This window comes from Phyllobates terribilis, unplaced genomic scaffold (genome assembly GCF_046119375.1).
Source record: "Phyllobates terribilis strain yellow unplaced genomic scaffold, ASM4611937v1 Scaffold_1__5_contigs__length_1240528914, whole genome shotgun sequence".
Classification (NCBI taxonomy): Eukaryota; Metazoa; Chordata; class Amphibia; order Anura; family Dendrobatidae; genus Phyllobates; species Phyllobates terribilis.
The window spans coordinates 145,504,531-145,531,560 of record NW_027362761.1 but is presented as its reverse complement, the minus strand read 5'-3'; positions in this window follow the sequence as shown (position 1 = coordinate 145,531,560).

Genomic DNA, 27,030 nt, shown 5'->3' with positions numbered 1-27,030 from the left:
ATAGTACAGCGATTTGACCCGTGGAACTGCGAAACCACACTGGGATGTCGGGTCTACACAAAACTATTTTCAACAGATATATTTTTGTGTCACAACAGTCAGGAGACACTACTGTTTGTCTTTACAGAAAAAACTACCAAAACCTGAATAATAGAGATTTTTTACCGTGGGATAGCAAAACCACAGTTATTGTTTACTGGGGTATACCACACTTTTTTAAATAGAGATATTTGGGGCTGAACAGTGAGCGACACACTCAAACTGCTTTTTTTTTAGATACCAAAGGCCCAAAACTGGATAGTACAGCGATTTGACCCGTGGAACTGCGAAACCACAATGGGATGTCGGGCCTACACAAGACTATTTTCAACAGATATATTTTTGTGTCACAACAGTCAGGATACACTACTGTTTTTCTTTATGGAAAAAGCTACCAAAATCTGAATAATAGAGATTTTTTACCGTGGGATGGCAAAACCACAGTTATTGTTTACTGGTGTATTCCACACTTTTTTAAATAGAGATATTTGCGGCTGAACAGTGAGCGACACACTCAAACTGCTTTTTTTTTAGATACCAAAGGCCCAAAACTGGATAGTACAGCGATTTGACCCGTGGAACTGCGAAACCACACTGGGATGTCGGGCCTAAACAAGACTATTTTCAACAGATATATTTTTGTGTCACAACAGTCAGGATACACTACTGTTTTTCTTTACAAAAAAAGATACCAAAATCTGAATAATAGAGATTTTTTACCGTGGGATAGCAAAACCACAGTTATTGTTTACTGGGGTATACCACACTTTTTTAAATAGAGATATTTGCGGCTGAACAGTGAGCGACACACTCAAACTGCTTTTTTTTTAGATAGCAAAGGCCCAAAACTGGATAGTACAGCGATTTGACCCGTGGAACTGCGAAACCACACTGGGATGTCGGGCCTACACAAGACTATTTTCAACAGATATATTTTTGTGTCACAACAATCCGGATACACTACTGTTTTTCTTTATGGAAAAAGCTACCAAAATCTGAATAATAGAGATTTTTTACCGTGGGAAGCAAAACCACAGTTATTGTTTACTGGTGTATTCCACACTTTTTTAAATAGAGATATTTGCGGCTGAACAGTGAGCGACACACTCAAACTGCTTTTTTTTTAGATACCAAAGGCCCAAAACTGGATAGTACAGCGATTTGACCCGTGGAACTGTGAAACCACACTGGGATGTCGGGCCTACACAAGACTATTTTCAACAGATAAATTTTTGTGTCACAACAGTCAGGAGACACTACTGTTTTTCTTTACTGAAAAAACTACCAAAAGCTGAATAATAGAGATTTTTTTACCGTGGGATGGCAAAACCACAGTTATTGTTTACTGGGGTATACCACACTTTTTTAAATAGAGATATTTGCGGCTGAACAGTGAGCGACACACTCAAACTGCTTTTTTTTTAGATACCAAAGGCCCAAAACTGGATAGTACAGCGATTTGACCCGTGGAACTGCGAAACCACACTGGGATGTCGGGTCTACACAAAACTATTTTCAACAGATATATTTTTGTGTCACAACAGTCAGGAGACACTACTGTTTGTCTTTATGGAAAAAACTACCAAAACCTGAATAATAGAGATTTTTTACCGTGGGATAGCAAAACCACAGTTATTGTTTACTGGGGTATACCACACTTTTTTAAATAGAGATATTTGCGGCTGAACAGTGAGCGACACACTCAAACTGCTTTTTTTTTAGATACCAAAGACCCAAAACTGGATAGTACAGAGATTTGACCCGTGGAACTGCGAAACCACACTGGGATGTCGGGCCTAGACAAGACTATTTTCAACAGATATATTTTTGTGTCACAACAGTCCGGATACACTACTGTTTTTCTTTATGGAAAAAGCTACCAAAATCAGAATAATAGAGATTTTTTACCGTGGGATTGCAAAACCACAGTTATTGTTTACTGGGGTATTCCACACTTTTTTAAATAGAGATATTTGCGTCTGAACAGTGAGCGACACACTCAAACTGCTTTTTTTTTAGATACCAAAGACCCAAAACTGGATAGTACAGAGATTTGACCCGTGGAACTGCGAAACCATACTGGGATGTCGGGCCTACACAAGACTATTTTCAACAGATATATTTTTGTGTCACAACAGTCAGGAGACACTACTGTTTTTCTTTACGGAAAAAGCTACCAAAATCTGAATAATAGAGATTTTTTACCGTGGGATGGCAAAACCACAGTTATTGTTTACTGTGGTATTCCACACTTTTTTAAATAGAGATATTTGCGGCTGAACAGTGAGCGACACACTCAAACTGCTTTTTTTTTAGATACCAAAGGCCCAAAACTGGATAGTACAGCGATTTGACCCGTGGAACTGCGAAACCACACTGGGATGTCGGGCCTACACAAGACTATTTTCAACAGATATATTTTTGTGTCACAACAGTCAGGATACACTACTGTTTTTCTTTATGGAAAAAGCTACCAAAATCTGAATAATAGAGATTTTTTACCGTGGGATGGCAAAACCACAGTTATTGTTTACTGGTGTATTCCACACTTTTTTAAATAGAGATATTTGCGGCTGAACAGTGAGCGACACACTCAAACTGCTTTTTTTTTAGATACCAAAGGCCCAAAACTGGATAGTACAGCGATTTGACCCGTGGAACTGCGAAACCACACTGGGATGTCGGGCCTACACAAGACTATTTTCAACAGATATATTTTTGTGTCACAACAGTCATGAGACACTACTGTTTTTCTTTACTGAAAAAACTACCAAAAGCTGAATAATAGAGATTTTTTTACCGTGGGATGGCAAAACCACAGTTATTGTTTACTGTGGTATACCACACTTTTTTAAATAGAGATATTTGCGGCTGAACAGTGAGCGACACACTCAAACTGCTTTTTTTTTAGATACCAAAGGCCCAAAACTGGATAGTACAGCGATTTGACCCGTGGAACTGCGAAACCACACTGGGATGTCAGGCCTACACAAGACTATTTTCAACAGATATATTTTTGTGTCACAACAGTCAGGAGACACTACTGTTTTTCTTTACGGAAAAAACTACCAAAAGCTGAATAATAGAGATTTTTTACCGTGGGATAGCAAAACCACAGTTATTGTTTACTGGGGTATACCACACTTTTTTAAATAGAGATATTTGCGGCTGAACAGTGAGTGACACACTCAAACTGCTTTTTTTTTAGATACCAAAGGCCCAAAACTGGATAGTACAGCGATTTGACCCGTGGAACTGCGAAACCACACTGGGATGTCGGGTCTACACAAAACTATTTTCAACAGATATATTTTTGTGTCACAACAGTCAGGAGACACTACTGTTTGTCTTTACGGAAAAAACTACCAAAACCTGAATAATAGAGATTTTTTACCGTGGGATAGCAAAACCACAGTTATTGTTTACTGGGGTATACCACACTTTTTTAAATAGAGATATTTGGGGCTGAACAGTGAGCGACACACTCAAACTGCTTTTTTTTTAGATACCAAAGGCCCAAAACTGGATAGTACAGCGATTTGACCCGTGGAACTGCGAAACCACAATGGGATGTCGGGCCTACACAAGACTATTTTCAACAGATAAATTTTTGTGTCACAACAGTCAGGAGACACTACTGTTTTTCTTTACTGAAAAAACTACCGAAAGCTGAATAATAGAGATTTTTTTACCGTGGGATGGCAAAACCACAGTTATTGTTTACTGGGGTATACCACACTTTTTTAAATAGAGATATTTGCGGCTGAACAGTGAGCGACACACTCAAACTGCTTTTTTTTTAGATACCAAAGGCCCAAAACTGGATAGTACAGCGATTTGACCCGTGGAACTGCGAAACCACACTGGGATGTCGGGCCTACACAAGACTATTTTCAACAGATATATTTTTGTGTCACAACAGTCAGGATACACTACTGTTTTTCTTTACGGAAAAAGCTACCAAAATCTTAATAATAGAGATTTTTTACCGTGGGATGGCAAAACCACAGTTATTGTTTACTGGGGTATTCCACACTTTTTTAAATAGAGATATTTGCGACTGAACAGTGAGCGACACACTCAAACTGCTTTTTTTTTAGATACCAAAGGCCCAAAACTGGATAGTACAGCGATTTGATCCGTGGAACTGCGAAACCACAATGGGATGTCGGGCCTACACAAGGCTATTTTCAACAGATATATTTTTGTGTCACAACAGTCAGGATACACTATTGTTTTTCTTTATGGAAAAAGCTACCAAAATCTGAATAATAGAGATTTTTTACTGTGGGATGGCAAAACCACAGTTATTGCTTACTGGTGTATTCCACACTTTTTTAAATAGAGATATTTGTGGCTGAACAGTGAGCGACACACTCAAACTGCTTTTTTTAGATACCAAAGGCCCAAAACTGGATAGTACAGCGATTTGACCCGTGGAACTGCGAAACCACACTGGGATGTCGGGCCTACACAAGACTATTTTCAACAGATATATTTTTGTGTCACAACAGTAAGGATACACTACTGTTTTTCTTTACTGAAAAAACTACCAAAAGCTGAATAACAGAGATTTTTTTACCGTGGGATGGCAAAACCACAGTTATTGTTTACTGAGGTATACCACACTTTTTTAAATAGAGATATTTGCGGCTGAACAGTGAGCGACACACTCAAACTGCTTTTTTTTTAGATACCAAAGGCCCAAAACTGGATAGTACAGCGATTTGACCCGTGTAACTGCGAAACCACACTGGGATGTCGGGTCTACACAAAACTATTTTCAACAGATATATTTTTGTGTCACAACAGTCAGGAGACACTACTGTTTGTCTTTACGGAAAAAACTACCAAAACCTGAATAATAGAGATTTTTTACCGTGGGATAGCAAAACCACAGTTATTGTTTACTGGGGTATTCCACACTTTTTTAAATAGAGATATTTGCATCTGAACAGTGAGCAACACACTCAAACTGCTTTTTTTTTAGATACCAAAGGCCCAAAACTGGATAGTACAGCGATTTGACCCGTGGAACTGCAAAACCACACTGGGATGTCGGGCCTACACAAGACTATTTTCAACAGATATATTTTTGTGTCACAACAGTCAGGATACACTACAGTTTTTCTTTACGGAAAAAACTACAAAAAGCTGAATAATAGATATTTTTTACCGTGGGATGGCAAAACCACAGTTATTGTTTACTGGGGTATACCACACTTTTTTAAATAGAGATATTTGCGTCTGAACAGTGAGCGACACACTCAAACTGCTTTTTTTTTAGATACCAAAGGCCCAAAACTGGATAGTACAGCGATTTGACCCGTGGAACTGCGAAACCACACTGGGATGTCGGGCCTACACAAGACTATTTTCAACAGATATATTTTTGTGTCACAACAGTCAGGATACACTACTGTTTTTCTTTATGGAAAAAACTAACAAAACCTGAATAATAGAGATTTTTTACCGTGGGATGGCAAAACCACAGTTATTGTTTACTGGGGTATACCACACTTTTTTAAATAGAGATATTTGCGGATGAACAGAGAGCGACACACTCAAACTGCTTTTTTTTAGATACCAAAGGCCCAAAACTGGATAGAACAGCGCTTTGACCCGTGGAACTGCGAAACCACACTGGGATGTCGGGCCTACACAAGACTATTTTCAACAGATATATTTTTGTGTCACAACAGTCAGGAGACACTTCTGTTTTTCTTTACGGAAAAAAATACCAAAAGCTGAATAATAGAGATTTTTTACCGTGGGATGGCAAAACCACAGCTATTGTTTACTGGGGTATACAACACTTTTTTAAATAGAGATATTTGCGGCTGAACAGTGAGCGACACACTCAAACTGCTTTTTTTTTAGATACCAAAGGCCCAAAACTGGATAGTACAGCGATTTGACCCGTGGAACTGCGAAACCACACTGGGATGTCGGGACTACACAAACTATTTTCAACAGATATATTTTTGTGTCACAACAGTCAGGATACACTACTGTTTTTCTGTACGGAAAAAGCTACCAAATTCTGAATAATAGAGATTTTTTACAGTGGGATGGCAAAACCACAGTTATTGTTTACTGGGGTATTTCACACTTTTTTAAATAGAGATATTTGTGGCTGAACAGTGAGCGACACACTCAAACTGCTTTTTTTTTTACATACCAAAGGCCCAAAACTAGATAGTACAGCGATTTGACCCGTGGAACTGTGAAACCACACTGGGATGTCGGGCCTACACAAAACTATTTTCAACAGATATATTTTTGTGTCACAACAGTCAGGAGACACTACTGTTTGTCTTTACGGAAAAAACTACCAAAACCTGAATAATAGAGATTTTTTACCGTGGGATAGCAAAACCACAGTTATTGTTTACTGGGGTATACCACACTTTTTTAAATAGAGATATTTGCGGCTGAACAGTGAGCGACACACTCAAACTGCTTTTTTTTTAGATACCAAAGGCCCAAAACTGGATAGTACAGCGATTTGACCCGTGGAACTGCGAATCCTCACTGGGATGTCGGGCCTACACAAGACTATTTTCAACAGATATATTTTTGTGTCACAACAGTCAGGATACACTACTGTTTTTCTTTACGGAAAAAACTACCAAAACCTGGATAATAGAGATTTTTTACCGTGGGATGGCAAAACCACAGTTATTGTTTACTGGGGTATACCACACTTTTTTAAATAGAGATATTTGCGGCTGAACAGTGAGCGACACACTCAAACTGCTTTTTTTTTAGATACCAAAGGCCCAAAACTGGATAGTACAGCGATTTGACCCGTGGAACTGCGAAACCACACTGGGATGTCGGGCCTACACAAGACTATTTTCAACAGATATATTTTTGTGTCACAACAGTCAGGAGACACTACTGTTTTTCTTTACGGAAAAAACTACCAAAAGCTGAATAATAGAGATTTTTTACCGTGGGATGGCAAAACCACAGTTATTGTTTACTGGGGTATACCACACTTTTTTAAATAGAGATATTTGTGGCTGAACAGTGAGCGACACACTCAAACTGCGTTTTTTTTAGATACCAAAGGCCCCAAACTGGATAGTACAGCGATTTGACCCGTGGAACTGCGAAACCACACTGGGATGTCGGGCCTACACAAGACTATTTTCAACAGATATATTTTTGTGTCACAACAGTCAGGAGACACTACTGTTTTTCTTTACGGAAAAAACTACCAAAAGCTGAATAATAGAGATTTTTTACCGTGGGATGGCAAAACCACAGTTATTGTTTACTGGGGTATACCACACTTTTTTAAATAGAGATATTTGCGGCTGAACAGTGAGCGACACACTCAAACTGCTTTTTTTTAGATACCAAAGGCCCAAAACTGGATAGTACAGCGATTTGACCCGTGGAACTGCGAAACCACACTGGGATGTCGGGCCTACACAAGACTATTTTCAACAGATATATTTTTGTGTCACAACAGTCAGGAGACACTACTGTTTTTCTTTACGGAAAAAACTACCAAAAGCTGAATAATAGAGATTTTTTAACGTGGGATGGCAAAACCACAGTTATTGTTTACTGGGGTATACCACACTTTTTTAAATAGAGATATTTGCGTCTGAACAGTGAGCGACACACTCAAACTGCTTTTTTTTTAGATACCAAAGGCCCAAAACTGGATAGTACAGCGATTTGACCCGTGGAACTGCGAAACCACACGGGGATGTCGGGCCTACACAAGACTATTTTCAACAGATATATTTTTGTGTCACGACAGTCAGCATACACAACAGTTTTTTTTACGGAAAAAACTACCAAAAGCTGAATAATAGAGATTTTTTCCCGTGGGATGGCAAAACCACAGTTATTGTTTACTGGGGTATACCACACTTTTTTAAATAGAGATATTTGCGGCTGAACAGTGAGCGACACACTCAAACTGCTTTTTTTTTAGATACCAAAGGCCCAAAACTGGATAGTACAGCGATTTGACCCGTGGAACTGCGAAACCACACTGGGATGTCGGGACTACACAAGACTATTTTCAACAGATATATTTTTGTGTCACAACAGTCAGGAGACACTACTGTTTTTCTTTACGGAAAAAACTACCAAAAGCTGAATAATAGAGATTTTTTACCGTGGGATAGCAAAACCACAGTTATTGTTTACTGGGGTATACCACACTTTTTTAAATAGAGATATTTGTGGCTGAACAGTGAGCGACACACTCAAACTGCTTTTTTTTAGATACCAAAGGCCCAAAACTGGATATTACAGCGATTTGACCCGTGGAACTGCGAAACCACACTGGGCTGTCGGGCCTACACAAGACTATTTTCAACAGATATATTTTTGTGTCACAAAAGTCAGGAGACACTACTGTTTTTCTTTACGGAAAAAACTACCAAAAGCTGAATAATAGAGATTTTTTGCCGTGGGATGGCAAAACCACAGTTATTGTTTACTGGGGTATACCACACTTTTTAAAATAAAGATATTTGCGGCTGAACAGTGAGCGACACACTCAAACTGCGTTTTTTTTAGATACCAAAGGCCCAAAACTGGATAGTACAGCGATTTGACCCATGGAACTGTGAAACCACACTGGGATGTCGGGCCTACACAAAACTATTTTCAACAGATATATTTTTGTGTCACAACAGTCAGGAGACACTACTGTTTGTCTTTACGGAAAAAACTACCAAAACCTGAATAATAGAGATTTTTTACCGTGGGATAGCAAAACCACAGTTATTGTTTACTGGGGTATACCACACTTTTTTAAATAGAGATATTTGCGGCTGAACAGTGAGCGACACACTCAAACTGCTTTTTTTTTAGATACCAAAGGCCCAAAACTGGATAGTACAGCGATTTGACCCGTGGAACTGCGAAACCACACTGGGATGTCGGGCCTACACAAGACTATTTTCAACAGATATATTTTTGTTTCACAACAGTCAGGAGACACTACTGTTTTTCTTTACGGAAAAAACTACCAAAAGCTGAATAATAGAGATTTTTTACCGTGGGATGGCCAAACCACAGTTATTGTTTACTGGGGTATACCACACTTTTTTAAATAGAGATATTTGCGGCTGAACAGTGAGCGACACACTCAAACTGCTTTTTTTTTAGATACCAAAGGCCCAAAACTGGATAGTACAGCGATTTGACCCGTGGAACTGCGAAACCTCACTGGGATGTCGGGTCTACACAAGACTATTTTCAACAGATATATTTTTGTGTCACAACAGTCAGGATACACTACTGTTTTTCTTTACGGAAAAAACTACCAAAACCTGAATAATAGAGATTTTTTACCGTGGGATGGCAAAACCACAGTTATTGTTTACTGGGGTATACCACACATTTTTAAATAGAGATATTTGCGGCTGAACAGTGAGCGACACACTCAAACTGCTTTTTTTTTAGATACCAAAGGCCCAAAACTGGATAGTACAGCGATTTGACCCGTGGAACTGCGAAACCACACTGGGATGTCGGGCCTACACAAGACTATTTTCAACAGATATATTTTTATTTCACAACAGTCAGGAGACACTACTGTTTTTCTTTACGGAAAAAACTACCAAAAGCTGAATAATAGAGATTTTTTACCGTGGGATGGCAAAACCACAGTTATTGTTTACTGGGGTATACCACACTTTTTTAAATAGAGATATTTGCGGCTGAACAGTGAGCGACACACTCAAACTGCTTTTTATTTAGATACCAAAGGCCCAAAACTGGATAGTACAGCGATTTGACCCGTGGAACTGCGAAACCTCACTGGGATGTCGGGTCTACACAAGACTATTTTCAACAGATATATTTTTGTGTCACAACAGTCAGGATACACTACTGTTTTTCTTTACGGAAAAAACTACCAAAACCTGAATAATAGAGATTTTTTACCGTGGGATGGCAAAACCACAGTTATTGTTTACTGGGGTATACCACACATTTTTAAATAGAGATATTTGCGGCTGAACAGTGAGCGACACACTCAAACTGCTTTTTTTTTTAGATACCAAAGGCCCAAAACTGGATAGTACAGCGATTTGACCCGTGGAACTGCGAAACCACACTGGGATGTCGGGCCTACACAAGACTATTTTCAACAGATATATTTTTGTGTCACAACAGTCAGGAGACACTACTGTTTGTCTTTACGGAAAAAACTACCAAAACCTGAATAATAGAGATTTTTTGCCGTGGGATGGCAAAACCACAGTTATTGTTTACTGGGGTATACCACACTTTTTAAAATAAAGATATTTGCGGCTGAACAGTGAGCGACACACTCAAACTGCGTTTTTTTTAGATACCAAAGGCCCAAAACTGGATAGTACAGCGATTTGACCCGTGGAACTGTGAAACCACACTGGGATGTCGGGCCTACACAAAACTATTTTCAACAGATATATTTTTGTGTCACAACAGTCAGGAGACACTACTGTTTGTCTTTACGGAAAAAACTACCAAAACCTGAATAATAGAGATTTTTTACCGTGGGATAGCAAAACCACAGTTATTGTTTACTGGGGTATACCACACTTTTTTAAATAGAGATATTTGCGGCTGAACAGTTAGCGACACACTCAAACTGCTTTTTTTTTAGATACCAAAGGCCCAAAACTGGATAGTACAGCGATTTGACCCGTGGAACTGCGAAACCACACTGGGATGTCGGGCCTACACAAGACTATTTTCAACAGATATATTTTTGTGTCACGACAGTCAGCATACACAACAGTTTTTTTTACGGAAAAAACTACCAAAAGCTGAATAATAGAGATTTTTTCCCGTGGGATGGCAAAACCACAGTTATTGTTTACTGGGGTATACCACACTTTTTTAAATAGAGATATTTGCGGCTGAACAGTGAGCGACACACTCAAACTGCTTTTTTTTTAGATACCAAAGGCCCAAAACTGGATAGTACAGCGATTTGACCCGTGGAACTGCGAAACCACACTGGGATGTCGGGACTACACAAGACTATTTTCAACAGATATATTTTTGTGTCACAACAGTCAGGAGACACTACTGTTTTTCTTTACGGAAAAAACTACCAAAAGCTGAATAATAGAGATTTTTTACCGTGGGATAGCAAAACCACAGTTATTGTTTACTGGGGTATACCACACTTTTTTAAATAGAGATATTTGTGGCTGAACAGTGAGCGACACACTCAAACTGCTTTTTTTTAGATACCAAAGGCCCAAAACTGGATATTACAGCGATTTGACCCGTGGAACTGCGAAACCACACTGGGCTGTCGGGCCTACACAAGACTATTTTCAACAGATATATTTTTGTGTCACAAAAGTCAGGAGACACTACTGTTTTTCTTTACGGAAAAAACTACCAAAAGCTGAATAATAGAGATTTTTTGCCGTGGGATGGCAAAACCACAGTTATTGTTTACTGGGGTATACCACACTTTTTAAAATAAAGATATTTGCGGCTGAACAGTGAGCGACACACTCAAACTGCGTTTTTTTTAGATACCAAAGGCCCAAAACTGGATAGTACAGCGATTTGACCCATGGAACTGTGAAACCACACTGGGATGTCGGGCCTACACAAAACTATTTTCAACAGATATATTTTTGTGTCACAACAGTCAGGAGACACTACTGTTTGTCTTTACGGAAAAAACTACCAAAACCTGAATAATAGAGATTTTTTACCGTGGGATAGCAAAACCACAGTTATTGTTTACTGGGGTATACCACACTTTTTTAAATAGAGATATTTGCGGCTGAACAGTGAGCGACACACTCAAACTGCTTTTTTTTTAGATACCAAAGGCCCAAAACTGGATAGTACAGCGATTTGACCCGTGGAACTGCGAAACCACACTGGGATGTCGGGCCTACACAAGACTATTTTCAACAGATATATTTTTGTTTCACAACAGTCAGGAGACACTACTGTTTTTCTTTACGGAAAAAACTACCAAAAGCTGAATAATAGAGATTTTTTACCGTGGGATGGCCAAACCACAGTTATTGTTTACTGGGGTATACCACACTTTTTTAAATAGAGATATTTGCGGCTGAACAGTGAGCGACACACTCAAACTGCTTTTTTTTTAGATACCAAAGGCCCAAAACTGGATAGTACAGCGATTTGACCCGTGGAACTGCGAAACCTCACTGGGATGTCGGGTCTACACAAGACTATTTTCAACAGATATATTTTTGTGTCACAACAGTCAGGATACACTACTGTTTTTCTTTACGGAAAAAACTACCAAAACCTGAATAATAGAGATTTTTTACCGTGGGATGGCAAAACCACAGTTATTGTTTACTGGGGTATACCACACATTTTTAAATAGAGATATTTGCGGCTGAACAGTGAGCGACACACTCAAACTGCTTTTTTTTTAGATACCAAAGGCCCAAAACTGGATAGTACAGCGATTTGACCCGTGGAACTGCGAAACCACACTGGGATGTCGGGCCTACACAAGACTATTTTCAACAGATATATTTTTATTTCACAACAGTCAGGAGACACTACTGTTTTTCTTTACGGAAAAAACTACCAAAAGCTGAATAATAGAGATTTTTTACCGTGGGATGGCAAAACCACAGTTATTGTTTACTGGGGTATACCACACTTTTTTAAATAGAGATATTTGCGGCTGAACAGTGAGCGACACACTCAAACTGCTTTTTATTTAGATACCAAAGGCCCAAAACTGGATAGTACAGCGATTTGACCCGTGGAACTGCGAAACCTCACTGGGATGTCGGGTCTACACAAGACTATTTTCAACAGATATATTTTTGTGTCACAACAGTCAGGATACACTACTGTTTTTCTTTACGGAAAAAACTACCAAAACCTGAATAATAGAGATTTTTTACCGTGGGATGGCAAAACCACAGTTATTGTTTACTGGGGTATACCACACATTTTTAAATAGAGATATTTGCGGCTGAACAGTGAGCGACACACTCAAACTGCTTTTTTTTTTAGATACCAAAGGCCCAAAACTGGATAGTACAGCGATTTGACCCGTGGAACTGCGAAACCACACTGGGATGTCGGGCCTACACAAGACTATTTTCAACAGATATATTTTTGTGTCACAACAGTCAGGAGACACTACTGTTTGTCTTTACGGAAAAAACTACCAAAACCTGAATAATAGAGATTTTTTGCCGTGGGATGGCAAAACCACAGTTATTGTTTACTGGGGTATACCACACTTTTTAAAATAAAGATATTTGCGGCTGAACAGTGAGCGACACACTCAAACTGCGTTTTTTTTAGATACCAAAGGCCCAAAACTGGATAGTACAGCGATTTGACCCGTGGAACTGTGAAACCACACTGGGATGTCGGGCCTACACAAAACTATTTTCAACAGATATATTTTTGTGTCACAACAGTCAGGAGACACTACTGTTTGTCTTTACGGAAAAAACTACCAAAACCTGAATAATAGAGATTTTTTACCGTGGGATAGCAAAACCACAGTTATTGTTTACTGGGGTATACCACACTTTTTTAAATAGAGATATTTGCGGCTGAACAGTTAGCGACACACTCAAACTGCTTTTTTTTTAGATACCAAAGGCCCAAAACTGGATAGTACAGCGATTTGACCCGTGGAACTGCGAAACCACACTGGGATGTCGGGCCTACACAAGACTATTTTCAACAGATATATTTTTGTGTCACAACAGTCAGGAGACACTACTGTTTTTCTTTACGGAAAAAAATACCAAAAGCTGAATAATAGAGATTTTTTACCGTGGGATAGCAAAACCACAGTTATTGTTTACTGGGGTATACCACACTTTTTTAAATAGAGATATTTGCGGATGAACAGAGAGCGACACACTCAAACTGCTTTTTTTTTAGATACCAAAGGCCCAAAACTGGATAGTACAGCGATTTGACCCGTGGAACTGCGAAACCACACTGGGATGTCGGGCCTACACAAGACTATTTTCAACAGATATATTTTTGTGTCACAACAGTCAGGAGACACTACTGTTTTTCTTTACGGAAAAAAATACCAAAAGCTGAATAATAGAGATTTTTTTACCATGGGATGGCAAAACCACAGTTATTGTTTACTGCGGTATACCACACTTTTTTAAATAGAGATATTTGCGGCTGAACAGAGAGCGACACACTCAAACTGCTTTTTTTTTAGATACCAAAGGCCCAAAACTGGATAGTACAGCGATTTGACCCGTGGAACTGCGAAACCACACTGGGATGTCGGGCCTACACAAGACTATTTTCAACAGATATATTTTTGTGTCACAACAGTCAGGATACACTACAGTTTGTCTTTACGGAAAAAACTACCAAAAGCTGAATAATAGAGATTTTTTACCGTGGGATGGCAAAACCACAGTTATTGTTTACTGGGGTATACCACACTTTTTTAAATAGAGATATTTGCGGATGAACAGAGAGCGACACACTCAAACTGCTTTTTTTTTAGATACCAAAGGCCCAAAACTGGATAGTACAGCGATTTGACCCGTGGAACTGCGAAACCACACTGGGATGTCGGGCCTACACAAGACTATTTTCAACAGATATATTTTTGTGTCACAACAGTCAGGAGACACTACTGTTTTTCTTTACGGAAAAAAATACCAAAAGCTGAATAATAGAGATTTTTTACCGCGGGATGGCAAAACCACAGTTATTGTTTACTGGGGTATACCACACTTTTTTAAATAGAGATATTTGCGTCTGAACAGTGAGCGACACACTCAAACTGCTTTTCTTTTAGATACCAAAGGCCCCAAACTGGATAGTACAGCGATTTGACCCGTGGAACTGCGAAACCACACTGGGATGTCGGGCCTACACAAGACTATTTTCAACAGATATATTTTTGTGTCACAACAGTCAGGATACACTACTGTTTTTCTTTATGGAAAAAACTACCAAAACCTGAATAATAGAGATTTTTTTTTCGTGGGATGGCAAAACCACAGTTATTGTTTACTGGGGTATACCACACTTTTTTAAATAGAGATATTTGCGGATGAACAGAGAGCGACACACTCAAACTGCTTTTTTTTTAGATACCAAAGGCCCAAAACTGGATAGTACAGCGATTTGACCCGTGGAACTGCGAAACCACACTGGGATGTCGGGCCTACACAAGACTATTTTCAACAGATATATTTTTGTGTCACAACAGTCAGGAGACACTACTGTTTTTCTTTACGGAAAAAAATACCAAAAGCTGAATAATAGAGATTTTTTACCGCGGGATGGCAAAACCACAGTTATTGTTTACTGGGGTATACCACACTTTTTTAAATAGAGATATTTGCAGCTGAACAGTGAGCGACACACTCAAACTGCTTTTTTTTTAGATACCAAAGGCCCAAAACTGGATAGTACAGCGATTTGACCCGTGGAACTGCGAAACCACACTGGGATGTCGGGACTACATAAGACTATTTTCAACAGATATATTTTTGTGTCACAACAGTCAGGAGACACTACTGTTTTTCTTTACGGAAAAAACTACCGAAAGCTGAATAATAGAGATTTTTTACCGTGGGATAGCAAAACCACAGTTATTGTTTACTGGGGTATACCACACTTTTTTAAATAGAGATATTTGCGGCTGAACAGTGAGCGACACACTCAAACTGCTTTTTTTTTAGATACCAAAGGCCCAAAACTGGATAGTACAGCGATTTGACCCGTGGAACTGCGAAACCACACTGGGATGTCGGGCCTACACAAGACTATTTTCAACAGATATATTTTTGTTTCACAACAGCCAGGAGACACTACTGTTTTTCTTTACGGAAAAAACTACCAAAAGCTGAATAATAGAGATTTTTTACCATGGGATGGCAAAACCACAGTTATTGTTTACTGGGGTATACCACACTTTTTTAAATAGAGATATTTGCGGCTGAACAGTGAGCGACACACTCAAACAGCTTTTTTTTTAGATACCAAAGGCCCAAAACTGGATAGTACAGCGATTTGACCCGTGGAACTGCGAAACCACACTGGGATGTCGGGCCTACACAAGACTATTTTCAACAGATATATTTTTGTTTCACAACAGTCAGGAGACACTACTGTTTTTCTTTACGGAAAAAACTACCAAAAGCTGAATAATAGAGATTTTTTACCGTGGGATGGCAAAACCACAGTTATTGTTTACTGGGGTATACCACACTTTTTTAAATAGAGATATTTGTGGCTGAACAGTGAGTGACACACTCAAACTGCTTTTTTTTTAGATACCAAAGGCCCAAAACTGGATAGTACAGCGATTTGACCCGTGGAACTGCGAAACCTCACTTTGATGTCGGGCCTACACAAGACTATTTTCAACAGATATATTTTTGTGTCACAACAGTCAGGATACACTACTGTTTTTCTTTACGGAAAAAACTACCAAAACCTGAATAATAGAGATTTTTTACCGTGGGATGGCAAAACCACAGTTATTGTTTACTGGGGTATACTACACTTTTTTAAATAGAGATATTTGCGGCTGAACAGTGAGCGACACACTCAAACTGCTTTTTTTTTAGATACCAAAGGCCCAAAACTGGATAGTACAGCGATTTGACCCGTGGAACTGCGAAACCACACTGGGATGTCGGGCCTACACAAGACTATTTTCAACAGATATATTTTTGTGTCACAACAGTCAGGAGACACTACTGTTTTTCTTTACGGAAAAAACTGCCAAAAGCTGAATAATAGAGATTTCTTCCCGTGGGATGGCAAAACCACAGTTATTGATTACTGGGGTATACCACACTTTTTTAAATAGAGATATTTGCGTCTGAACAGTGAGCGACACACTCAAACTGCTTTTTTTTTAGATACCAAAGGCCCAAAACTGGATAGTACAGCGATTTGACCCGTGGAACTGCGAAACCACACTGGGATGTCGGGCCTACACAAGACTATTTTCAACAGATATATTTTTGTGTCACAACAGTCAGGAGACACTACTGTTTTTCTTTACGGAAAAAACTACCAAAAGCTGAATAATAGAGATTTTTTACCGTGGGATGGCAAAACCACAGTTATTGTTTACTGGGGTATACCATACTTTTTTAAATAGAGATATTTGCGGCTGAACAGTGAGCGACACACTCAAACTGCTTTTTTTTTAGATACCAAAGGCCCAAAACTGGATAGTACAGCGATTTGACCCGTGGAACTGCGAAACCACACTGGGATGTCGGGACTACACAAAACTATTTTCAACAGATATATTTTTGTGTCACAACAGTCTGGATACACTACTGTTTTTCTGTACGGAAAAAGCTACCAAAATCTGAATAATAGAGATTTTTTACCGTGGGATGGCGAAACCACAGTTATTGTTTACTGGGGTATTTCACACTTTTTTAAATAGAGAAATTTGTGGCTGAACAGTGAGCGACACACTCAAACTGCGTTTTTTTTAGATACCAAAGGCCCAAAACTGGATAGTACAGCGATTTGACCCGTGGAACTGCGAAACCACACTGGGATGTCGGGCCTACACAAGACTATTTTCAACAGGTATATTTTTGTGTCACAACAGTCAGGAGACACTACTGTTTTTCTTTACGGAAAAAACTACCAAAAGCTGAATAATAGAGATTTTTTACCGTGGGATGGCAAAACCACAGTTATTGTTTACTGGGGTATACCACACTTTTTTAAATAGAGATATTTGCGTCTGAACAGTGAGCGACACACTCAAACTGCTTTTTTTTTAGATACCAAAGGCCCAAACCTGGATAGTACAGCGATTTGACCCGTGGAACTGCGAAACCACACTGGGATGTCGGGCCTACACAAGACGATTTTCAACAGATATATTTTTGTGTCACAACAGTCAGGATACACAACAGTTTTTTTTACGGAAAAAACTACCAAAAGCTGAATAATAGAGATTTTTTCCCGTGGGATGGCAAAACCACAGTTATTGTTTACTGGCGTATACCACACTTTTTTAAATAAAGATATTTGCGGCTGAACAGTGAGCGACACACTCAAACTGCTTTTTTTTTAGATACCAAAGGCCCAAAACTGGATAGTACAGCGATTTGACCCGTGGAACTGCGAAACCACACTGGGATGTCGGGCCTACACAAGACTATTTTCAACAGATATATTTTTGTGTCACAACAGTCAGGATACACTACTGTTTTTCTTTACGGAAAAAACTACCAAAAGCTGAATAATAGAGATTTTTAACCGTGGGATGGCAAAACCACAGTTATTGCTTACTGGGATATACCACACTTTTTTAAATAGAGATATTTGCGTCTGAACAGTGAGCCACACACTCAAACTGCTTTTTTTTAGATACCAAAGGCCCAAAACTGGATAGTACAGCGATTTGACCCGTGGAACTGCGAAACCACACTGGGATGTCGGGCCTACACAAGACTATTTTCAACAGATATATTTTTGTGTCACAACAGTCAGGAGACACTACTGTTTTTCTTTACGGAAAAAACTACCAAAAGCTGAATAATAGATATTTTTTACCGTGGGATGGCAAAACCACAGTTATTGTTTACTGGGGTATACCACACTTTTTTAAATAGAGATATTTGCGGCTGAACAGTGAGCGACACACTCAAACTGCTTTTTTTTTAGATACCAAAGGCCCAAAACTGGATAGTACACCGATTTGACCGGTGGAACTGTGAATCCACACTGGGATGTCGGGCCTACACAAGACTATTTTCAACAGATATATTTTTGTGTCACAACAGTCAGGAGACACTACAGTTTTTTTTACGGAAAAAACTACCAAAAGCTGAATAATAGAGATTTTTTACCGTGGGATGGCAAAACCACAGTTATTGTTTACTGGGGTATACCACACTTTTTTAAATAGAGATATTTGCGGCTGAACAGTGAGCGACAAACTCAAACAGCTTTTTTTTTAGATACTAAAGGCCCAAAACTGGATAGTACAGCGATTTGACCCGTGGAACTGCGAAACCACACTGGGATGTCGGGCGTACACAAGACTATTTTCAACAGATATATTTTTGTGTCACAACAGTCAAGATACACTACTGTTTTTCTTTACGGAAAAAACTACCAAAAGCTGAATAATAGATATTTTTTACCGTGGGATGGCAAAACCACAGTTATTGTTTACTGGGGTATACCACACTTTTTTAAATAGAGATATTTGCATCTGAACAGTGAGCGACACACTCAAACTGCTTTTTTTTTAGATACCAAAGGCCCAAAACTGGATAGTACAGCGATTTGACCCGTGGAACTGCGAAACCACACTGGGATGTTGGGCCTACACAAGACTATTTTCAACAGATATATTTTTGTGTCACACCAGTCAGGTGACACTACTGTTTTTCTTTACGAAAAAAACTACCAAAAGCTGAATAATAGAGATTTTTTACCGTGGGATGGCAAAACCACAGTTATTGTTTACTGGGGTTTACCACACTTTTTTAAATAGAGATATTTGCGTCTGAACAGTGAGCGACACACTCAAACTGCTTTTTTTTTTAGATACCAAAGGCCCAAAACTGGATAGTACAGCGATTTGACCCGTGGAACTGCGAAACCACACTGGGATGTCGGGCCTACACAAGACTATTTTCAACAGATATATTTTTGTGTCACAACAGTCAGGAGACACTACTGTTTTTCTTTACGGAAAAAACTACCAAAAGCTGAATAATAGATATTTTTTACCGTGGGATGGCAAAACCACAGTTATTGTTTACTGGGGTATACCACACTTTTTTAAATAGAGATATTTGCGGCTGAACAGTGAGCGACACACTCAAACAGCTTTTTTTTTAGATACCAAAGGCCCAAAACTGGATAGTACAGCGATTTGACCCGTGGAACTGCGAAACCACACTGGGATGTCGGGCCTACACAAGACTATTTTCAACAGATATATTTTTGTGTCACAACAGTCAAGATACACTACTGTTTTTCTTTACGGAAAAAACTACCAAAAGCTGAATAATAGAGATTTTTTACCGTGGGATGGCAAAACCACAGTTATTGTTTACTGGGGTATACCACACTTTTTTAAATAGAGATATTTGCATCTGAACAGTGAGCGACACACTCAAACTGCTTTTTTTTTAGATACCAAAGGCCCAAAACTGGATATTACAGCGATTTGACACGTGGAACTGCGAAACCACACTGGGATGTTGGGCCTATACAAGACTATTTTCAACAGATATATTTTTGTGTCACAACAGTCAGGAGACACTACTGTTTGTCTTTACGGAAAAAACTACCAAAACCTGAATAATAGATATTTTTTACCGTGGGATGGCAAAACCACAGTTATTGTTTACTGGGGTATACCACAATTTTTTAAATAGAGATATTTGCGGCTGAACAGTGAGCGACACACTCAAACTGCTTTTTTTTTAGATACCAAAGGCCCAAAACTGGATAGTACACCGATTTGACCGGTGGAACTGTGAAACCACACTGGGATGTCGGGCCTACACAAGATTATTTTCAACAGATATATTTTTGTGTCACAACAGTCAGGATACACTACAGTTTTTTTTACGGAAAAACCTACCAAAAGCTGAATAATAGAGATTTTTTCCGTGGGATGGCAAAACCACAGTTATTTTTTACTGGGGTATACCACACATTTTTAAATAGAGATATTTGCGGCTGAACAGTGAGCGACACACTCAAACTGCTTTTTTTTTAGATACCAAAGGCCCAAAACTGGATAGCACAGCGATTTGACCCGTGGAACTGCGAAACCACACTGGGTTGTCGGGCCTACACAAGACTATTTTCAACAGATATATTTTTGTGTCACAACAGTAAAGATACACTACTGTTTTTCTTTACGGAAAAAACTACCAAAATCTGAATAATAGAGATTTTTTACCGTGGGATGGCAAAACCACAGTTATTGTTTACTGGAGTATACCACACTTTTTTAAATAGAGATTTTTGCGGCTGAACAGTGAGCGACACACTCAAACTGCTTTTTTTTTAGATACCAAAGGCCCAAAACTGGATAGTACAGCGATTTGACCCGTGGAACTTCGAAACCACACTGGGATGACGGGCCTACACAAGACTATTTTCAACAGATATATTTTTGTGTCACAACAGTCAGGATACACTACTGTTTTTCTTTACGGAAATAACTACCAAAAGCTGAATAATAGAGATTTTTTACTGTGGGATGGCAAAACCACAGTTATTGTTTACTGGGGTATACCACACTTTTTTAAATAGAGATATTTGCGTCTGAACAGTGAGCGACACACTCAAACTGCTTTTTTTTAGATACCAAAGGCCCAAAACTGGATAGTACAGAGATTTGACCCGTGGAACTGCGAAACCACACTGGGATGTCGGGCCTACACAAGACTATTTTCAACAAATATATTTTTGTGTCACAACAGTCAGGATACACTATTGTTTTTCTTTACGGAAAAAGCTACCAAAATCTGAATAATAGAGATTTTTTTACCGTGGGATGGCAAAACCACAGTTATTGTATACTGGGGTATTCCACACTTTTTTAAATAGAGATATTTGCGGCTGAACAGTGAGCGACACACTCAAACTGCTTTTTTTTTAGATACCAAAGGCCCAAAACTGGATAGTACAGCGATTTGACCCGTGGAACTGCGAAACCACACTGGGATGTCGGGCCTACACAAGACTATTTTCAACAGATATATTTTTGTGTCACAACAGTCAGGAGACACTACTGTTTTTCTTTACGGAAAAAACTACCAAAAGCTGAATAATAGAGATTTTTAACCGTGGGATGGCAAAACCACAGTTATTGCTTACTGGGATATACCACACTTTTTTAAATAGAGATATTTGCGTCTGAACAGTGAGCCACACACTCAAACTGCTTTTTTTTAGATACCAAAGGCCCAAAACTGGATAGTACAGCGATTTGACCCGTGGAACTGCGAAACCACACTGGGATGTCGGGCCTACACAAGACTATTTTCAACAGATATATTTTTGTGTCACAACAGTCAGGAGACACTACTGTTTTTCTTTACGGAAAAAACTACCAAAAGCTGAATAATAGATATTTTTTACCGTGGGATGGCAAAACCACAGTTATTGTTTACTGGGGTATACCACACTTTTTTAAATAGAGATATTTGCGGCTGAACAGTGAGCGACACACTCAAACTGCTTTTTTTTTAGATACCAAAGGCCCAAAACTGGATAGTACACCGATTTGACCGGTGGAACTGTGAATCCACACTGGGATGTCGGGCCTACACAAGACTATTTTCAACAGATATATTTTTGTGTCACAACAGTCAGGAGACACTACAGTTTTTTTTACGGAAAAAACTACCAAAAGCTGAATAATAGAGATTTTTTACCGTGGGATGGCAAAACCACAGTTATTGTTTACTGGGGTATACCACACTTTTTTAAATAGAGATATTTGCGGCTGAACAGTGAGCGACACACTCAAACAGCTTTTTTTTTAGATACTAAAGGCCCAAAACTGGATAGTACAGCGATTTGACCCGTGGAACTGCGAAACCACACTGGGATGTCGGGCGTACACAAGACTATTTTCAACAGATATATTTTTGTGTCACAACAGTCAAGATACACTACTGTTTTTCTTTACGGAAAAAACTACCAAAAGCTGAATAATAGATATTTTTTACCGTGGGATGGCAAAACCACAGTTATTGTTTACTGGGGTATACCACACTTTTTTAAATAGAGATATTTGCATCTGAACAGTGAGCGACACACTCAAACTGCTTTTTTTTTAGATACCAAAGGCCCAAAACTGGATAGTACAGCGATTTGACCCGTGGAACTGCGAAACCACACTGGGATGTTGGGCCTACACAAGACTATTTTCAACAGATATATTTTTGTGTCACACCAGTCAGGTGACACTACTGTTTTTCTTTACGAAAAAAACTACCAAAAGCTGAATAATAGAGATTTTTTACCGTGGGATGGCAAAACCACAGTTATTGTTTACTGGGGTTTACCACACTTTTTTAAATAGAGATATTTGCGTCTGAACAGTGAGCGACACACTCAAACTGCTTTTTTTTTAGATACCAAAGGCCCAAAACTGGATAGTACAGCGATTTGACCCGTGGAACTGCGAAACCACACTGGGATGTCGGGCCTACACAAGACTATTTTCAACAGATATATTTTTGTGTCACAACAGTCAGGAGACACTACTGTTTTTCTTTACGGAAAAAACTACCAAAAGCTGAATAATAGATATTTTTTACCGTGGGATGGCAAAACCACAGTTATTGTTTACTGGGGTATACCACACTTTTTTAAATAGAGATATTTGCGGCTGAACAGTGAGCGACACACTCAAACAGCTTTTTTTTTAGATACCAAAGGCCCAAAACTGGATAGTACAGCGATTTGACCCGTGGAACTGCGAAACCACACTGGGATGTCGGGCCTACACAAGACTATTTTCAACAGATATATTTTTGTGTCACAACAGTCAAGATACACTACTGTTTTTCTTTACGGAAAAAACTACCAAAAGCTGAATAATAGAGATTTTTTACCGTGGGATGGCAAAACCACAGTTATTGTTTACTGGGGTATACCACACTTTTTTAAATAGAGATATTTGCGGCTGAACAGTGAGCGACACACTCAAACTGCTTTTTTTTTAGATACCAAAGGCCCAAAACTGGATAGTACACCGATTTGACCGGTGGAACTGTGAATCCACACTGGGATGTCGGGCCTACACAAGACTATTTTCAACAGATATATTTTTGTGTCACAACAGTCAGGAGACACTACAGTTTTTTTTACGGAAAAAACTACCAAAAGCTGAATAATAGAGATTTTTTACCGTGGGATGGCAAAACCACAGTTATTGTTTACTGGGGTATACCACACTTTTTTAAATAGAGATATTTGCGGCTGAACAGTGAGCGACAAACTCAAACAGCTTTTTTTTTAGATACTAAAGGCCCAAAACTGGATAGTACAGCGATTTGACCCGTGGAACTGCGAAACCACACTGGGATGTCGGGCGTACACAAGACTATTTTCAACAGATATATTTTTGTGTCACAACAGTCAAGATACACTACTGTTTTTCTTTACGGAAAAAACTACCAAAAGCTGAATAATAGATATTTTTTACCGTGGGATGGCAAAACCACAGTTATTGTTTACTGGGGTATACCACACTTTTTTAAATAGAGATATTTGCATCTGAACAGTGAGCGACACACTCAAACTGCTTTTTTTTTAGATACCAAAGGCCCAAAACTGGATAGTACAGCGATTTGACCCGTGGAACTGCGAAACCACACTGGGATGTTGGGCCTACACAAGACTATTTTCAACAGATATATTTTTGTGTCACACCAGTCAGGTGACACTACTGTTTTTCTTTACGAAAAAAACTACCAAAAGCTGAATAATAGAGATTTTTTACCGTGGGATGGCAAAACCACAGTTATTGTTTACTGGGGTTTACCACACTTTTTTAAATAGAGATATTTGCGTCTGAACAGTGAGCGACACACTCAAACTGCTTTTTTTTTAGATACCAAAGGCCCAAAACTGGATAGTACAGCGATTTGACCCGTGGAACTGCGAAACCACACTGGGATGTCGGGCCTACACAAGACTATTTTCAACAGATATATTTTTGTGTCACAACAGTCAGGAGACACTACTGTTTTTCTTTACGGAAAAAACTACCAAAAGCTGAATAATAGATATTTTTTACCGTGGGATGGCAAAACCACAGTTATTGTTTACTGGGGTATACCACACTTTTTTAAATAGAGATATTTGCGGCTGAACAGTGAGCGACACACTCAAACAGCTTTTTTTTTAGATACCAAAGGCCCAAAACTGGATAGTACAGCGATTTGACCCGTGGAACTGCGAAACCACACTGGGATGTCGGGCCTACACAAGACTATTTTCAACAGATATATTTTTGTGTCACAACAGTCAAGATACACTACTGTTTTTCTTTACGGAAAAAACTACCAAAAGCTGAATAATAGAGATTTTTTACCGTGGGATGGCAAAACCACAGTTATTGTTTACTGGGGTATACCACACTTTTTTAAATAGAGATATTTGCATCTGAACAGTGAGCGACACACTCAAACTGCTTTTTTTTTAGATACCAAAGGCCCAAAACTGGATATTACAGCGATTTGACACGTGGAACTGCGAAACCACACTGGGATGTTGGGCCTATACAAGACTATTTTCAACAGATATATTTTTGTGTCACAACAGTCAGGAGACACTACTGTTTGTCTTTACGGAAAAAACTACCAAAACCTGAATAATAGATATTTTTTACCGTGGGATGGCAAAACCACAGTTATTGTTTACTGGGGTATACCACAATTTTTTAAATAGAGATATTTGCGGCTGAACAGTGAGCGACACACTCAAACTGCTTTTTTTTTAGATACCAAAGGCCCAAAACTGGATAGTACACCGATTTGACCGGTGGAACTGTGAAACCACACTGGGATGTCGGGCCTACACAAGATTATTTTCAACAGATATATTTTTGTGTCACAACAGTCAGGATACACTACAGTTTTTTTTACGGAAAAACCTACCAAAAGCTGAATAATAGAGATTTTTTCCGTGGGATGGCAAAACCACAGTTATTTTTTACTGGGGTATACCACACATTTTTAAATAGAGATATTTGCGGCTGAACAGTGAGCGACACACTCAAACTGCTTTTTTTTTAGATACCAAAGGCCCAAAACTGGATAGCACAGCGATTTGACCCGTGGAACTGCGAAACCACACTGGGTTGTCGGGCCTACACAAGACTATTTTCAACAGATATATTTTTGTGTCACAACAGTAAAGATACACTACTGTTTTTCTTTACGGAAAAAACTACCAAAATCTGAATAATAGAGATTTTTTACCGTGGGATGGCAAAACCACAGTTATTGTTTACTGGAGTATACCACACTTTTTTAAATAGAGATTTTTGCGGCTGAACAGTGAGCGACACACTCAAACTGCTTTTTTTTTAGATACCAAAGGCCCAAAACTGGATAGTACAGCGATTTGACCCGTGGAACTTCGAAACCACACTGGGATGACGGGCCTACACAAGACTATTTTCAACAGATATATTTTTGTGTCACAACAGTCAGGATACACTACTGTTTTTCTTTACGGAAATAACTACCAAAAGCTGAATAATAGAGATTTTTTACTGTGGGATGGCAAAACCACAGTTATTGTTTACTGGGGTATACCACACTTTTTTAAATAGAGATATTTGCGTCTGAACAGTGAGCGACACACTCAAACTGCTTTTTTTTAGATACCAAAGGCCCAAAACTGGATAGTACAGAGATTTGACCCGTGGAACTGCGAAACCACACTGGGATGTCGGGCCTACACAAGACTATTTTCAACAAATATATTTTTGTGTCACAACAGTCAGGATACACTATTGTTTTTCTTTACGGAAAAAGCTACCAAAATCTGAATAATAGAGATTTTTTTACCGTGGGATGGCAAAACCACAGTTATTGTTTACTGGGGTATTCCACACATTTTTAAATAGAGATATTTGCGGCTGAACAGTGAGCGACACACTCAAACTGCTTTTTTTTTAGATACCAAAGGCCCAAAACTGGATAGTACAGCGATTTGACCCGTGGAACTGCGAAACCACACTGGGATGTCGGGCCTACACAAGACTATTTTCAACAGATATATTTTTGTGTCACAACAGTCAGGAGACACTACTGTTTTTCTTTACGGAAAAAACTACCAAAAGCTGAATAATAGAGATTTTTAACCGTGGGATGGCAAAACCACAGTTATTGTTTACTGGGGTTTACCACACTTTTTTAAATAGAGATATTTGCGTCTGAACAGTGAGCCACACACTCAAACTGCTTTTTTTTTAGATACCAAAGGCCCAAAACTGGATAGTACAGCGAT